An 18,439-nucleotide genomic window follows, 5' to 3' on the forward strand; every position below is an offset into this window, starting at 1 on the left:
GCCCCCACAACCCAAAGATATGCAGGCTAGGTGGATTGGCCATGTTAAATTGTCCCTTAATTGGAAACTTTAAATTGGGTACACTAAATTTATTTTTTTTTTAAACATAGATTTTTTGTTTTATTGAATGCTGGATGGTCCGTATAATCACATTAAGTACAGAAATTATTTGAAACAAACCTGATAATTGCATCTCCGGCCGATTCTTGGCCCCCATTTAGCATTTCAAAGGGTTGTTCTAACTGTGATGTGGTGTTAACGGCCTCCCCTCCATGTTCATCCGAAGATAACCATCTTTCTGGATTTCTGAGCAGTCTGTCTGTCTCAGTGCAGTTTCCCTGATTATTTTGCTAATTCAAATGGGTTTTTCAGACTTTTGCCATTGTGGGTGTAGATGGCCTGTGTTGATTGCTGCCTGCCTGGATGTCTGAATTAACCGTCCCTATTTTCTAGTGAGGTATGACTTGCCTTTGTGCGTTTGTACATTTATCACATGATTAAACGGAGATGTGAATGGACATGTGAATAAATATACATATAGAAAAACATGGGCCCCGATATTTTCCCACAACAGGCCCCCCTGGATCAAAAATAGATCCAAGATCGCCATGAACCGATATCTGTCGTGGTGCACCCCGCTTGTGTAATAAACTATACCTTGTGGATATCGTTGCCGATCCTCATGGAAGCTCTCCTTCCTCGATCATAATTGAGGACACGGTGCTGGATCCTTCAGGTGGCCTGGCCTCCAGATCACGGAAAGTGTCCTCAACCACCCGCTGTGAGTAACAGCCATTAACCTTTTCCCTTCCCGCTGTCATATGCGAACACCTTTAAGAAATAGGTGTTTATTGAATAGCTGTAGTAGGTGTACCTTTATGAAATGGGTGTTTGTCAGATAGCTGCAGTGATGTCAGAGTGTGGGTGGAGCTGGGCTGTCTGTCTTACACTTTCGTTTTTGAGCAGGCAGCTACAGTATATTTTAGTTTCCTTTTGAGAGCCGGATAGCCGCAGGAAAAGCAAACATCTGTATAAGGGGCAGCAGGGTAGCATGGTGGTTAGCATAAATGCTTCACAGCTCCAGGGTCCCAGGTTCGATTCCCGGCTGGGTCACTGTCTGTGCGGAGTCTGCACGTCCTCCCCCTGTGTGCGTGGGTTTCCTCCGGGTGCTCCGGTTTCCTCCCACAGTCCAAAGATGTGCGGGTTAGGTGGATTGGCCATGCTAAATTGCCCGTAGTGTCCTAATAAAAGTAAGGTTAAGGGGGGGTTGTTGGGTTACGGGTATAGGGTGGATACGTGGGTTTGAGTAGGGTGATCATGGCTCGGCACAACATTGAGGGCCGAAGGGCCTGTTCTGTGCTGTACTGTTCTATGTTCTATGTAAGGCTCTATCTCTGCAATCTAAAGACTGTCACCAGATCATTTGAGGATTTCAAAGTGATAACTGCTCTCAGTAGTGAATTTAAATCTGATCTCTGTGTTGAAAAGGGTCTTTTGTCTTATGGATGTTGTAAGGAAAGACTAAGGGTTACTTATAGAGTACAGTATTCTTTCGGGGGAGTATTTTAGTTGATGGTTGCTAAGCTGTTTATTGTCTGTGTTTAAAAATGTTAATGGGATTCATAGAATAAACATTGTTTTTGTTTAAAAATACTCTTGGTTCTCTGTTGCACCACACCTGTAAAGTGGGCCCTTGTACTCCCCATAACCACACTCTATTAAAAGTTGTGGGTCAGGTGAACTCCATGATACACTTTGGGGTTCTCTAAACCCTGGCCCATAAGAAATTGGGAGCTCGAGGGGGATAAAAATCTATCTATTGGGTTGACTTTGTGAACTTAAAGACAGTGAGGGGTGAGCATATTGTGGTTGTTTTTCAGGTGTGGTATACCAGTTTAAGTAGGAGTGTGTTGTGCACAATGGCTCTTTCAGAGGTTCTGAAATTTTTGGAGGTGGAGACGGTCACACGCAGTACCTTACGAACAGAGACTAAAAATAGGCTTTTAGATTTCCCAAAAACATTGCAGTTAACATCACCTGACAGAATACAAAAAGAAACGGTACTTAAATTGCCTGAGATACAGTCTGACTCATTAGAAATGGCAAAAAGTCAGTTTCAAATCAAGCAACTTGAACATGAAAAAGAATTAAAGCTGCTTGAATACGCAATGAGAGAAAAAGAAAGAGAAAAGGAGATACAGATCATGGAAAAACAAAGAGAGAGATGAAAGGGAAAAAGAGAGAGAGTTTGAACTTAGAAAAAGGCCATGAAACATGACAGTCAGTTAAATTTGGCGGATGTAAAGGGAAATATAGTTGGAGGATAGTGATGAGGATAAATAGAAAGAGCATCATAGTCGAAGGCTTGGTGGGGATCTCTTTAAATACGTCCAAGCATTGCCACGGTTTGATGAGAAGGAGGCAGAAGCCTTTTTCATTTCATGTGAGAAGGTGGCTGTACAAATTCAATGGCTACCGATCATGTGGGCATTACTGATTCGAACAAAGCCGGTAGGTAGGGCTAGTCTGGTAGGTAGAGCTAGTGAAGTGTTTGCATCACTACCGGAGGCGGTATCTGGGAGGTATGAGGAGGTGAAAAAATCCATTTCCGGTGCGTATGAACTAGTGCCTGAAGCCGACAGACAAAGGTTTAGAAATTTAAGGAAAGAACCTGGTCAAACACACATGGAGTTTGAAAGGATCAAACAGAATAACTTTGATAGGTGGCTAAGGGCTTTGAAAATAGACCAAACGTATGAAGCTCTCAGAGAAATTAGACTTTTGGAGAAGTTTAAAAATTCAATTCCTGATGTAGTGAGAACTCATGTGGAAGAGCAGAGGGTTAAAACTGCGAGGTTAGCAGCATAAATGGCAGATGATTATGGATCAGTTCATAAGTCAAAGCTTGGTTTCCGACATCAGTTTCAGCCGGTGAGGGATAGAAACTGGGGAAAAGAGAAATACTCAAGTGTTAGAGGTAAAGGAGATCTGATAGGAGATAATAAGGAGAGTGCACCTCAGATTAAGAAAGAAATCCAGGAGGGTGGAAGAGAAATGAAAAGTTTCAAATGTTTTCACTGTAATAAACTAGGCCATGTAAAGTCACAGTGCTGGTGGTTAAAGAAAAGCACTGGGAAGGCTGATGTGGTAAAACAGGAGAAGACAGTGGGGTTCGTTAAAGTGGTGAAAGAAAGCCCAAGTGAAGTGAAGGAGGTACAAAAGATTGTACAGCCTGATCAAGAGGTAATTGATAAGAAGTTGCCAGATCTCTTTAAAGAATTTACTTGTGTGGGTGAAGTTTACTCAAATGTATGAGAAGGAGCAGGTAAAGAAGTCACAATTTTAAGAGTTACGAGGGCTGGTCAATCTTTAATGGTAAGGGATGAGGAATTATGTAGTTTAGGAAAAATATTGCCAGTAGAGATGGTAATATGTGGAATTCAGGGTGAGAAGAGTAGTGTTCCATTATATAAGGTAAGGTTGCAAAGTCCAGTGAAGAGTAGTGAAGTGGTAGTAGGAGTAATAGAGAAACTATTTTGTCCAGGAATACAGTTTATCTTGGGTAATGATATAGCTGGATCACATGTGGGAGTGACGTCTACTGTGGTTGATAAGCCAGTGGAAAATCAGACAACTGAAGTGTTGAAGGAAGAATATCCTGGGATTTTTCCAGATTATGTAGTAACAAGGTCATAAAGTCACAGGTTAAGACAAGAGGAGAAATCAGAGTGAAGATGAAGTTGAAGTTAAATTATCAGACACGTTTTTGATCAGATTGTTGGAAAAGAACAAGTAAAGTGGAGGATGAGGCGGATATTTTTAGTTCAGGAAAATTGGCGGAGTTACAACAGAAAGATATAGAAATAAAACGGATGTATCAGAAAGCTTACACAGAAGAGGAATCTGAGTGCATACTGGAGTGTTATTACTGTAAAAATGAAGTCTTGATGAGAAAATGGAGACCTTTACATATGTCATGTGCGAGTAAAAAATGGGTGTTTATCGAATAGCTGTAGTAGGTGTACCTTTATGAAATGGGTGTTTGTCAGATAGCTGCAGTGATGTCAGAGTGTGGGTGGAGCTGGGCTGTCTGTCTTACACTTTTGTTTTTGAGCAGGCAGGTAGTGTATTTTAGTTTTGCTTTGAGAGCTGGATAGCCGCGGGAAAAGCAAACCGCTGGATAAGGATTTCTCTCTGCAATTTAAAGACTGTCTCCAGATCATTTGAGGATTTCAAAGTGATAACTGCTCTCAGCAGTGAATTTAAATCTGATCTCTGTTTTAAAAAGGGCCTTTTGTCTTCTGGGTGTTGTAAGGAAAGATTAAGGATTACTTATAGAGTACTGTATTCTTTGGGGGGAGTATTTTAGTTGATGGTTGCTAAGCTGTTTATTGTCTGTGTTTAAAAATGTTAATGGGATTCATAGAATAAACATTGTTTTTGTTTTAAAATATTCTTAGTTCTCTGTTGCACCATACCTGTAAAGCGTTCCCCATAACCACACTCTCTGTTAAAAGTTGTGGGTCAGGTGAACTCCATGATACACTTTGGTGTTCTCTAAACACTGGTCCATAACACCACTCCCTGTGGGCGACTAGTGGGATTTGCAGGAGGACAGTCTAAGGTTTTCTCCACTTACGCTGTAGGCAGCACATAACCGTTGCCCATACCAGCATTATGCCTGTACCGATAGTCATTCCTATTCGGATTACCTCCCACCCGTCTGTAAGTCGGTTGCCTGCTGCCCCGGGAACACATATGTCCCACCAATGTTGTGTTCCGGAGAGTCCCACCTGAATGACGGTCTGGATAGCTGAGCCCACCTGGATCTTTCCTTTCCTTATCTGATTTGTCGACTGCCCTGACATTCTCCTGAGCGAGCTCTGTTGCTCCGTGCATAGCCTATCGGACTGTGCTGCCTGGTGTCTTGTCCATGTAAAGTGAGTCATCCCACCAGGCCCCAAATAGGTAGCCTGATGTACCTCCGGGAGGTCAAATTCCCTCAGTGTTAACGAGTCCGTTACCTGCAGACAGAAGCTGTGGCTGCTACCACATAGGAGGCCTCCCGCGATTATCCCCACCTCCGGCTGTGTGGGTCCGACCTGTATGGGCTTAAAAGCTTCTTTCAGTGGCATAACATTGACCGTAACGTTGCTGTGGATTGACAAGGGTTCGAGAGTCCGACAGGTACACACTATGTAATGTGCTGAATTGGAACAGCATTCTGCGGTGCTCATATGTGCCAGGTCATTATGATGGGCTCAGTATCGTCTAGATCCGGTCCGGTAAACCCAACCCTCCTGCACGGTTCCCAATGACTCAAACCTAGAGCTGTCCTTAAAGGTTCCCTTGGATGGGTTTTCCTGGGGGACTGCGAGATTAAACTTTATCCCTCCCTCAGTGGGTCCACCCCCTGGCCTGGTAACCACCAGTTTGTTCCTGTCCCTGTGGATGTGAAGGAGGTTTATTTTGTATAGGGGGGTGAATAAGTGCCGTGGGATTGGCCCGAACCTAAAATCCTCTATGTGCCCCGGATACAGTCAATTGAATCTCCTGCAAGAGTGTCACAGGCCCCTCCCTTTGCTTGTGCTTGAATGGTGTTAATTATACCCATAGATACATCGTCCAGGACTCACAGAAGCTCTTCTCCCTGTAAATTTATGGAAGCCAGTGCGTCCCATATACCCCATATTGTAGCCCTTTTCCGACTTCCGCGGCTACCCAGGAGGCATAACTGTTTGTCTCCGCCAGCTGCACCGAGTTCAGGACCGAGTTTGCACAACCAAATAATCCTCCGATGTCCCCTAAAGTGCTCCTTTCACCTCGCCTGCGTACCCTAGATTCTGGGGTTATTTTATTGTGGGACTGAAAACAGGCTGAGAAGATACACATAGGCCAGGAACAGAAACTATCTCATGAAACCCTGGCTGGAATCGATACTGACCATCTGCAAAAGCACCCAAGTCAAGGCACAGACCTGTTACTGTTACATGGACTTTGTGATTACCCACTCCAAAGACGATGAATATGTAACAAATGTCCAGACTCAGGTGATCAACTTTGCAGCAGGAGGAAGAACAGACAAAATAAGCCATCAGACTCCTTAATGAGAGAGTCACACAAGGGGAGATTCAGATTTTTTTTTGTAAATTTAGAGTACCCAATTCATTTTTTCTAATTGAGGGGCAATTTAGCGTGGCCAATCCACCTACCCTGCACATCTTTGGGTTGTGGGGGCGAAACCCACGCAAACACGGGGAAAATGTGCAAACTCCACACAGACAGTGACCCAGAGCCGGGATCGAACCTGGCACCTCGAGGCTGCAATACTAACCCATTGCGCCATCATGCTGCCCTGTCAATGGGTCTTGATTGAATCACCGTGGATATACAGGAATATCCTGCCTTTCCCATTAACAAGTTGGGGTCTGGCTGGGAGAGTGGCTTGTGGCCAGCATATACATATGATTCAATCCATGCTTCTCAGTAAAAAAAATCAGCATCAAACAGATATTAGAATCATAGAATTTACAGTGCAGAAGGATGCCATTCGGCCCATCAAGTCTGCACCGGTCCTTGGAAAGAGCAGCCTACTCACGTCCACATCTCCACCCTATAACTGCAACCCAGTAACCCCACTGAACCTTTTTGGACACGAAGGACAATTTAACAGGGCCAATCCATCCAGCCTGCACATCTTTGGACTGTGGGAGTTACCCCACACAGAGACGGGGTTAATGTGCAGACTCCGCACAGACAGTGAACCAAGACGGGAATCGAACCTGGGATCCTGGAGCTGTGAGCAACTGTGCTAACCACAATGCTACCGTGCTCCCTTCAGCGATATCCTGGGAGGTCCCCAGGCACAACCATCGCAAGAAGAAAGGAAAAAATCAAATTACTACGGATGCTGGAATCTGCAACCAAAGAGCAGCCTGGGTTTCGAACCCAGAGAAGACATCCACAGTGAGTGAGCAAAGCCCGCCAGCCTCTTTTTCTAAGGGCGGGTAAAACCCAAAGCTCAGCTGAGACTGTGTCGGATTTTCTTGTGCAATAGAATTGTGAGTAAAATTGTGTTTAACTGTGAAGCTGTTTTGTCCTTTGTTCATCTCCCAAATAAAGGCACCTGAGTAAAACTTTTGAGTAAGTAAACTGGTCGAATGCATCAGAGGTTTCAAAAGTACAACATTTACTGACTGCCATTGTTTTATCCCGGCTGACAGTACATCATTCTTCTTTAATTGTCATTTCAAAACTTTAATTACCGATGCACAAGATGACATGTACAGATGGAACACAAGGGACATCTTCAGCCAATCACAACATTGATTGCTGTTCGCTGGAACATGAAATGGACAGTGAGGTGAAATAGTCCCAAAAGCTGCTCCTGTGTAATTTAAAAATTTCAAAACCCACCAACCTGATCACTGTGCCTCCTGTGAAATGTACAACACAAGGATCACATTCATCAGTCATTGAAAATGACTCACTTCAATTTGTAAAAACATTGATAGTTAATCTTCTTCGGAATTAAAATTTTGATCACAATTTGAATAGTTTCCAATTTTTGTTGATCTTTTTGCGAAGTGAAACTATCACGTTTGCTGAACATACACAAACTTCCCTGTTTCATACTGGACAGGAACATCAAAACGTACTCATCTGTAACTATGAGGCAAAGCTTTCTCGTTCCGATTTGTTGTTAAACATTAGCACAATACGTCATCTCACAGCCGTGTGACATTTACACTTCCACAAGTTTAGAATGAGATTATTTCTTCCCAGGCTCCACAGTGGGTGAGAGAGGGGCAAGCAGCAGGATTTTACCCAAACTCTACATTCACCCGCTGCCTGCAGAATGCGGAGACTGCAGCTTCAATCAGCGGGTTACTGCCCATCCCGGGGACACTCCATCCAGGAGCAAACCTCCCAATACACCGAGCACAGGCTCAGAAACATGCAGGTAGATTATATTCAGCTCACTTAACTTCCCAGCAACATTTCCACAATTCCTCAATGAGTGGCACTACCTTTTGAGCTTCTTCTGTTTTATTCAGCTCCTGTGAACTCAATGGACTGAATAATTTCAGTTAGAAGTTTTCTTGTCATCACGCCCAAGATTTGGAACCAGACCTTTTGAGCTTCTTCTGTTTTATTCAGCTCCTGTGAACTCAATGGACTGAATAATTTCAGTTAGAAGTTTTCTTGTCATCACGCCCAAGATTTGGAACCAGATCTGGGAGATAATTTTGTCTGTGTGGGCAATAAAAGCTGGCTCAACACCAGCCAGGTTTTCACTGCTTCACCATCTCTCTTCCTTTGCAGCCAATCACTGTCCATTTGTTCCTACCTCTGTGTTTATTGTTGACCTGCTACACTTGTAATTTTTCCAGCTCTCACGTGAAACTACAAATGTCACTGAACTGATTCTAGCAGAGCTCTTTCCTCTGAAACTGCGATACAGCTTCGTTGAACAGTTTGGTGGTCAACAATAATTCATCATTCCCTGACCGGGAATCAACCCCGGGCCGTGGCGGTGAAAGCGCCAAATCCTAACCACTAGACCACCAGGGAAACTGATGAGCAAAACTTAAACCGATTGACACTATATCATTCACCTATTATGTTCATGTCCGAGTTTCCATTAGAAATATACAAAATTACATGTTTAGAATGAATACAAGTGACATCTTCAGCCAATCACAACACCGATTGTCGTTTGCTCGAACATGAAAGCGACAGTGAGACGAAACAGCCCAACAAGCTGCTCATGTGTCACTTCCAACTTACAAAATCCACCAACCTTCTCACTGTGGTCCTGTGAAACTTGCAACGCAACATCCGGCGGACATTCATCAGTAATTAGTAATAACTCATTTCAATTGTTAAAAAGATTGTTTTTCGCAATTCCGTTTTGATCAAAATTTGAATAGTTTCCAATTTTTGTTTATTATTTTGCGAAGTGAACCTATCACGTTTGCTGAACATACACAAACTCCCCAGTTTCATACTGGCAGGAACATTAAAACGTACTCATCTGCATCTATGCGGCAAAGCTTCCTCTTTCCGGTTTGTTGTTAAACATTAGCACAATACGTCATCTCACAGCTTTGTGACATTTACACTTCCACAAGTTTTGAATGAGATTCTTTGTTGCCTGGCTCCACAATGGGTGAGAGAGGGACATACTGTGACCCCCTGGTTCTGGACACAGCCATCGTTGGTAACATCTTGGCAGCACGGTAGCATTGTGGATATCACAATCGCTTCACAGCTCCAGGGTCCCAGGTCCGATTCCAGCTTGGGTCACTGTCTGTGTGGAGTCTGCACATCCTCCCTGTGTGTGCGTGGGTTTCCTCCAGGTGCTCCGGTTTCCTCCCACAATCCAAAGATGTGCAGGTTAGGTGGATTGGCCGTGATAAATTGCCCTTAGTGTCTAAAATTGCCCTTAGTGTTGGGTGGGGTTACTGGGTTATGGGGATAGGGTGGAGTTGTTGACCTTGGGTAGGGTGCTCTTTCCAAGAGCCGGTGCAGACTTGATGGGCTGAATGGCCTCCTTCTGCACTGTAAATTCTATGATCTATGATCTTCCTTGCATCTACCCTGTCTAGTCCTGTTAGAATTTTATGAGTCACTGTGAGATCCCCCTCGTTCTTCTGAACTCCAGCGAGAAAAATCCGAACCTAGTCAATCTCTCCTCGTCATATGTGTCTCGCCATCCATGGATTCAGTCTGGTAAACCTTTGCTGCACTCCCTCGAGAGCAAGAACATTCTTCCTCAGAGAAGGAGACCAAACCTGCATACAATACACCAGGTGTGGCCTCACCAAGCCCTGTATAATAGCAACACCTCCCTGCTTCTATACTTGAAACCTCTCGCAATGAAGGCCAACATACCATTAACCATCTTTACCGCCTGCTGCACCTGCATGCTCACCTTCAGCGACTGGTGCACATGGACACCCAGGTCCCGCTGCACACATCACTCGTCCAATTTACAACCATTCAGGTAGTAATCTGTCTTCTTGTTTTTGCTCCCAAAGGGAATAACCTGGCATTTTACCCAATTATACTGCATCTACCATTGATTTGCCCATGCACCCAACCTGTCCAGATCATGCTGTAGGATCCCTGCATCCTCGTCACAAATCAATTCCCAAATCAATTCCCAAATCCGAATCAATGCTCCACATTGGGAAGGGGGTCAGCACCCGCAATGGAGGTTAGATGTGGAGCTTTTGTGAATTGAGGAGGTTTTTGAACGGGTGAGGGCGGCCATTCGGGGGTATGTGGAACTGAACGACACAGGGAAGGTCTCGGCAGCCACGTTGTGGGAAGCATTGAAGGCAGTAGTGAAGTGGGAGCTTATCTCGATTCGTGTACACAGGGAGAAGGTGGAGCGGCTGGAGATGGAAAGGCTAGTGGAGGAAGTCTTGCAGGTAAACAGGAAGTATTCAATGGCCCAGGAGGTGGGGCTGTTGAAGGAGAGGCAGAAGTTGCAGATGGAGTTTGGGCTGTCATCCACCGTGAAGGCATTGGGCAGCTGAGGAGGGTGAGGGGGCTGGTTTACAAATATGGGGAGACTGAGAGCGGGATGTTGGCACATCAGTTGAGGAAGCAGGAGGCAGAGAGGGAGATCAGGAAAGTGAAGGACAGAGAATGGAACACGGTTCTGAACCCGGTGAGGGTGAATGGAGCATTTAGGGATTTCTACAGTCGGCTGTAAAACCCCCAGCTGGTTGGGGGGGGGGGGAATGAAGCGTTTTTTGGAGGGGTTGGAGTTCCCGAGGGAGGAGGAGGACCTGGTGGAGGGGCTGGGAGTGCCCACTGGTAGATGTGGTGGAGGACCCGGAGGCGATGCAGTCGGGCAAGGCCCCGGGCCCGGACAGATATCCAGTGGAGTTCTATAAAACATTTTTGGGGGTCCTGGAGCCCTTGTTGGTGAGGGTGTTTAACGAGGCGCGGGAGCGGGGCTGCTCCCCCTGGTGCTATCGCAGGCCTTAATCTCCTTGATTTTAAAACAGGATATAGATCCGGGGGAGTGTGGGTCGTCTAGGCTGATATCACTATTAAATATGGACGCCAAGCTACTGGCCAAGATCATGGCCTCGAGAATTGAGGACTGTGTGCCAGGGGTGATAGGGGAGGACCAGATGGTTTTGTGAAGGGGAGGCATCTGGCGGCCAACATTATGAGATTATTAACTGTGACGATGATGCCCCCTGAGGGACGGGATGTGGAGGTGGTGGTCACCATGGATGCAGAAAAGGCCTTTGATCGCATGGAGTGGGACTATTTGTGGGAAGTTTTGGGGCGGCTTGGGTTTGGGCAGGGTTTTGTGGATTGGGTCCGGTTGTTGTATGAGGCAGGGATGTCCACTCTCCCCACTGCTCTTTGCCTTGGTGAGACCCATTGGCAATGGTGTTGAGAGTGTCGAAGGACAGGCAGGGGATAGTCCGGGGGTTGGGGGGCAGGGGGTGTGCATAGGGTCTTGCTTTATGCGGATGATTTGTTCTTGTAATTTTCGGACCCGTTGGATGGTATTGGGGGGTTATCTTCGAGGAATTCAGCCTGTTTTCGGGGTATAAATTGATTATGGGGAAGAGTGAGGTCTTTCCGATCCAAGCTGGGGACAGGAGAAGAGGTTGGGAGCGATGCCATTCAAGGTGGTCAGGGGGAGCTTTCGGTATCTGGGCATCCAGGTGGGGAGGAGGTGGGACCAGCTGCATAAATTCAATCTGGCTCGGCTGGTAGAGCAGATGAAGGGAGACTTTAGGAGGTGGGATGTGATCCCGTTGTCATTGGCCGGGACGGTTGAGATGGTAAAGATGATGGTCCCATCAAGGTTCTTTTTCGTATTTCAGAACCTCCAACCTTCATTCCCAAGGCATTTTTTAGGAAGATGAACTCGGTGATTTCAGTGTTTGTTTGGGCGGGTAAAGCCCCGTGGGTGAAGAAGGTGCTGCTGGAACGGGGGGGGGGGGGGGGGGGGGGGGGGCAGTGGCAGTGTTGGTACTTCCGAACTTTATGAACTACAACTGGGTGGCGAAACTACAAGTTTGCTGAAGGTACGACCATAGTGGATCGGATCTCGAATAACGATGAGTCAGAATACAGGAGGGAGATAGAAACCTAGTGGAGTGGTCCTGTGACAACAATCTCTCCTTCAATCCCAGCAAAATTAAAGAGCTGGTCATTGACTTCAGGAAACAAAGTACTGGACACACCCCTGACAGCACCAACAGGGCAGAGGTGGAGATGGTTAGCAGTTTCAAATTCCTAGGGGTGCACATCTCCAAAAATCTGTCCTGGTCCACTCACACCGATGCTACCACCAAGAATGTACAACAGCGCCTGTACTTCCTCACGAAACTATGGAAATTCGGCATGTCCACATTAACTCTTACCAACTTTTACAGATGCACCATAGAAAGCATCTTGTCTGGCTGCGTCACAGCCTGGTATGGCAACTGCTCGGCCCAGGACCGCAAGAAACCTCAGAGAGCCGTGATAAAGCCCAGTCCATCACACAAACCTGCCTCCCATCCATTGATTCCATCTACACCTCACCCTGCCTGGGGAAAATGGGCAGCATAATCAAAGACCCCTCCCACCCGGCTTACTCACTCTTCCAACTTCTTCCATTGGGCAGGAGATACAGAAGTCTGAGAACACGCACGAACAGACTCAAAAACAGCTTCTTCCACACTGTCACCAGACTCCTAAACAACCCTCTTGTGGACTGACCTCATTAACACTACACCCTGTATGTTTCATCCGATGCCGGTGCTTATGTAGTTACATTGTGTACCTTCTGTTGCCCTATTATATATTTCCTTTCCATTTCATGTACTCAATGATCTGTTGAACTGTTCGCAGAAAAATATTTTTCACTGTACCTCGGTACAATCCAGTCCAATGCAAATATTGCAATGGTCAGGAAATGGGTAGTGGGGGAAGGGTTGGTATGGGAGCGGATAGAGGCAGCTTCATGTCGGGACACAAGTTTAGGGGCACTGTTAACGGTGGCTGTGCCATTCTCGCCAGCCAGGTACTCCACAAGCCCGTAGTGGTGGTGGCCCCGAGATTGTGGGGATAGTGGCGACAGCACATGGGGCTTTGGTGTGGGCACCAATTTGTGGCAATCGCCAGTTTGCTCGGGGTGGGCTGGATGGGAATTTTGGGGGATGGCAGTGGGCGGGGATCGAGCAGTTTGGGGATTTGTTTATAGACGGGGGCTTTCTGTGCTTCGAAGTGTTGAAGGAGGAATTTGAGCTGCCCGGTGGGAATGGGTTCACTATTTACAGGTAAAGGGATTTTGTGCAGAGGCAGGTATCGACCCTTCCACACCTGCTCCCCCAGGGGCTACATGATAAGGTGGTGTTGAAAATGGCAGTAGGGGAGGGAAAGGTATCGGAAATCTATAAGGAGCTGGGGGACTGGGAGGGAGCCCCAATAAGGGAGGTGAAGTGGAAGTGGGAAGAAATGTTGGGTGGGGAGTTGGAGGCTGGGCTGTGGGAGGATGCCGTGAGGAGACTTAATGCATCTTCATGTGTGGCAGGCTTAGCCTTACACAGTTTAAGGTGGTCCACGGGGTACATATGAACATGGCCCGGATGAGCAGGGGTGGAGGACAGGTGTGGGCAGTGCGCGGGTGGGCCTGCAAACCATGTCCACATGTTCTGGGTGTGTCCAGGGATTGGGGGATTCTGGCAGGGGTTTAGTGACATCATGTCGGAGGTACTGAAGGTCAGAGTGGTCCTGAGTCCAGAGGTGGCGATTTCTGTTTGTCAGAAGACTCGGGAGTCCAGGGGGTGAGAGGAAGAGGGGAGACAATTAAATGTTTGATCCATTAAATTAAACAAACTAATGGAAACAAACTGATTAGTACAGATGCTGCCAGCCTTTCCAGATGTTCTGACACAGCTGCAACGTAAAATAGGCAGAGAGACAGAATGCTCCCAATTACATCCCTTCATTAATTATAATAGAATAATAACTTTGGGTTGGAATGAAGAAAACGGGACGTGTGCACGGCTTCAAGCCGATAATGCTGAGTTAGTGGTTTAATGGATGATTGACCAAAGCCCTAATGGGAAACACGGTCAGGTTCTCCCCCTTGATTATTTACTCAGTGCCAGTAATGAGATGGCATCACAGCCCATTTTACAAATATCTCTGAAACTGTGCACCCAGCTTCATTCAAATATCTGTATATTCATCAGGAGCATTTCCAGTTCCATCCAGCTGGTTACAATGTGGGAAGTTCGAGTTCAGCGCCGTTACATTTAATGAATTCTCGCCCAGATCAGAAAGGTTACATTGAGCCCAGTTCTACACGACAGCGTTCATTATAAACAATCCCAACTCATTGCGGTTACATTCAGTGAGAGGTCCCGTTACAGACTGACACATTGAGGAAGATCACGTTTAAATAACCGACATAGGCGGCCCAGTTACCATGGTTACATTTGCTTCAGTGTCCAGCACTGAATCAATGAAGTGTTATTGCAGAGAAGGAGGCCATTTGCTCCATGGTGTCTGAACCATGTGAATCATGATTTAGGGCCATTCCCCTGCCTTTTAACCGCACCCCTACACATTGTTGTACATTCCACAGTGGCAGCCGACACTGTGTCTGAGCTAATTCCACATCAGAAAGAAAGTCCTGAACATGTCCAGTTAATTGTGGTTAACTTGAGCTTGTGAGGAAATTTCAGCAAGTCTCCGATCCATGTTCAGAAATCAGGTTAGTCCAGAGCCCCAGGGGGATGGACTTTACTGTGAGCGGATCCAATTCAGTGATAAGAAATCAGTGTGTCGATAACTATTTTAGTTGTATTAACGCGCCCCACGCCCATTCAGCAGGTTCAGACATTGTGGGAGGCGGAGATTAACCCGGTTGAATGCACTGTGCACGGCTCCAGTTCAACTGATAGATTGAGTGTGGACAGAGCTTTCAACACAGTGTCCACAATACATACATATTCTTCTGCTTCTCTTTCTGCTCCTTCTCTCCATATTTAACATTGCTGTCTCCTGGCACCTCCGGGTGGCAGGACGGGCAAGGCAGCACCCACTGGCTGGTATGTCCAGGGATGCACCCTTGGCATCCCCAGTGAGGGAACTGCCATCCATCGGTGGCACTAGCAGGATGGATGGGCAACAGGAGTCGGTATACAGAGAGTGCGGCAGGGGTGGGTGTTCATGCTTGTGTGTGGCACAAGTGTGGCACAACCGGCCAACCAAGGCAGCCATGTAGCCCATGGCATATGGTTGTGGAGGGGGCTATGCGTCAGGGTTAAACTGTTGCACACCTCCCGCCCCCTGCAGATCAAAATGTTTGGGCACCAGCCAGCGATGTTGGTCGCCGTGGCGGGGGCCGCTGCCCTGCATGCAGCCCTGTGGCAGCGTCAGCGCAGGTGGCTCAGAGAGGCGGCTGCAGCAGAGGGATGTGCTGGAGAAGGCCAGGTGGCACCCACTCAAGCTGGAGGGCTGCCCGCCTGACAAGGGCAGGAGGAGAACAATGACGGGGGTGGGGCACAGGGTGGGGATATCGATGTGGATGGGGGGGAGGAGGAGGAGGAGCTGGGGGAGGAGGTGCCATGGCACCGGAGGTGCCCGATGAGGCCTCGTGTCTACCGGCGCCGCATGTCCTTCGAGGACCTGCCAGACAGGGCATGCAGGAGGAGACTCTGGATGAGACGGAAACTGTAGCCCATATCTGCCACCTGATGCCACACCTGGCACCGCCTGGAACTGGGGGTGGGCATGCTATCCCGGTGGCCGTCAAGGTTACGGTGGCCCTGAACATTTATACCACAGGGTCGCTCCAGTCGCTGAGTGGGGATCTGTCCGGCATCTCCCAGGCATGGGTACACCGCTGCATTCATGCAGTGATGGACACCCTGTACGACATCACGTACCTCTACATCCAGTTCTCTGTGGACCAGGCCCACCAGAGCAGGACTGACAGAGCCGCTCTCACAGTTAACTGCTCAGCTGACATGGTCCAAGCCAGACACGCTGCTTTCAGTGGATATTGTCTCACTGGACAATAGGGGCAGCAGGGTAGCATGGGGCAGCAGGGTAGCATGGTGGTTAGCATAAATGCTTCATAGCTCCAGGGTCCCAGGTTCGATTCCCGGCTGGGTCACTGTCTGTGTGGAGTCTGCACGTCCTCCCCCTGTGTGCGTGGGTTTCCTCCGGGTGCTCCGGTTTCCTCCCACAGTCCAAAGATGTGCGGGTTAGGTGGATTGGCTATGCTAAATTGCCCGTAGTGTCCTAATAAAAGTAAGGTTAAGGGTGGGGTTGTTGGGTTACGGGTATAGGGTGGATACGTGGGTTTGAGTAGGGTGATCATGGCTCGGCACAACATTGAGGGCCGAAGGGCCTGTTCTGTGCTGTACTGTTCTATGTTCTATGTTCTATGGACTGCACGTGTATTCAGTGTGGGCGGGTCCACTTCAACACTTAAACAATACACAAAAGTGTTGAAATTCTGAGCAGGCCGGTCAATCTTTGGACAGGAATGGATTTGTCTGTTCTTGTAGGGAAGACCCTGCACTAGTTAACTTCAGCCAGTTTGCCCTGGGTTACCACAAGAACAGGTCAGCAGGGTTTTCTTCACAGTGAACATGGTTAGATCAGCACATTCAGTCTGTACAGGACTAGCTGTGCTCTGATACACCACACCAACTTGCTCTGTCAGAATATTCACATAGATTGTCTAAACATTACATGTAGATTCTGCCCAACTGCATCCGTGATAATCCTCACACCGCCACCTGGCTCTTTTCATACTGAGGAAAACATCGTTTAGCTTCAGTGAAAGATTTTTTAAATTCCGAGGAATGCCGACTGGGTCAGTATTTATTGCCCATCCGTCCTGCCCTCCATCGCAGGCGGCAGGCACGGGTGGGCATTAGGGAATCAACTTTCACCATAATCGTTGCTTGGCCATCGTTTGATTTTGAATTCCAGATATTTATTGATTTCAAATTTCACCACCGACCTTGGCTGGATTTGAACCCTGGATTTGCTCTGGATCACTGGGCCAGTGACAACACCGCGTCACTGCCTCCCCAGTGTCTGCCAGCAAAATAATGGATACATCTGGGTTCTAGCCAAGCCTGCGTTCCCTTGGGGCATTTGAAATGTTATTTTTGTTCCTAGTTTACCCAGGTCACCGACCGCATCTATTTCCCCACAAGCTGGTGAATCGTTCAGCGCCGTTTCCTCTTCTCGCCATGAAATGGAACCTTTCATCAATATTGTCTGAGATATGCAGCTTTTCATCGCCGTTATATTTACTTCTGTCTCCCATACTCAACATTCATGTGTTTATTTCTGTGATAGGCCATCGAATAATAAACCAAATTCCAACGCCAGCTGCTACTTGCTGGATGAGATGAATCCAGTGATATTGATGGCAGTAAGAGTTCAAATTCAGTGGCGCTGGAGATAATCTTTCTGTTTTATCCCGATTTAGAGAAGGTGCAACACAACTGGAGGATTGCAAATGTCAGGCCTTTGTTCAAAAACAAAACTTTTTACGAATGAGCTCAGCATTGCAGACCACCCAGTTTAACTTCGGTGGTGCGAAATTCCTGGAAACAATTATTCGGGATAGAATCAGTAGTCACGTGGAAAACTGTCGCTTGATTAGGAAGAGGCAACATGGATTTCTAAAGGGATAATTATGTTTAAACGAATTGATTGAGTTTTTTGAAGAGGTAACGGCGAGTTTTGATGAGGGTATCGATATTGAGATGTTGTACATGGACAGAGCCAGACACAATACTTGTGAATAACAGAAAATATAATAATGGCCACTGGGTGTGTTTTGGGCTTCAGGGAGGTTTATAGTGGGGTTCTCCAGGGGTACATATCGTGACTCTTGCTGTTCCTGATGTACATTAATGTTCCAGATCTTGGTGAGCACGGAAAATGTAATTGCTACGGAGCATTCGGAATTTGGAGCATTATAAACCTTTAGTGGGGAAAAAGGCACAGACAAGTTGTGGAGTGGGCAGAAAGCTGTCAGGTGAAGTATAATGTGGAGAAGTGTATGGTGATGTTTTATATGAGGAAGAAAATGGAGAGAAAATATAAAATAATGAGTGCAACTGTAAAGGGGAGGGGTGCAGGAGCGGATGGTAAAAGGTGGCCATGTGTATAGATCATTGAAGATGGCAGGAAGGCGGAGAACAGTTCAGAAAGCAGATATCCTCCTGGATTTTATTAAAAGGAGCATCGTGTTAAACAGCAACGAGTTTATGCTGAACTGATACAAAACACTAGTTAGACCTCAGGCCTACAACATAGGGTGTGACTTCATTGGAGAGATCGTTCATGTTTAGCAAAACCACAATAAATCTCCTATTTTATTGATCCACAGGAAAAGTGCCACCTCCTTCAATAAATTTCTTCTCAGAGC

General features: G+C 46.8%; 1 non-coding gene across 1 annotated transcript; it reads right to left on the minus strand.

Moving 5' to 3' along the window:
- Positions 1–8,502: 8,502 nt before the first annotated feature.
- Positions 8,503–8,574, minus strand: trnae-uuc. The gene has a single exon. It is a non-coding gene; the product is annotated as a tRNA-Glu (tRNA).
- Positions 8,575–18,439: the final 9,865 nt, after the last annotated feature.

This window comes from Scyliorhinus canicula, chromosome 17 (assembly GCF_902713615.1).
Source record: "Scyliorhinus canicula chromosome 17, sScyCan1.1, whole genome shotgun sequence".
NCBI classification, from domain to species: Eukaryota; Metazoa; Chordata; class Chondrichthyes; order Carcharhiniformes; family Scyliorhinidae; genus Scyliorhinus; species Scyliorhinus canicula.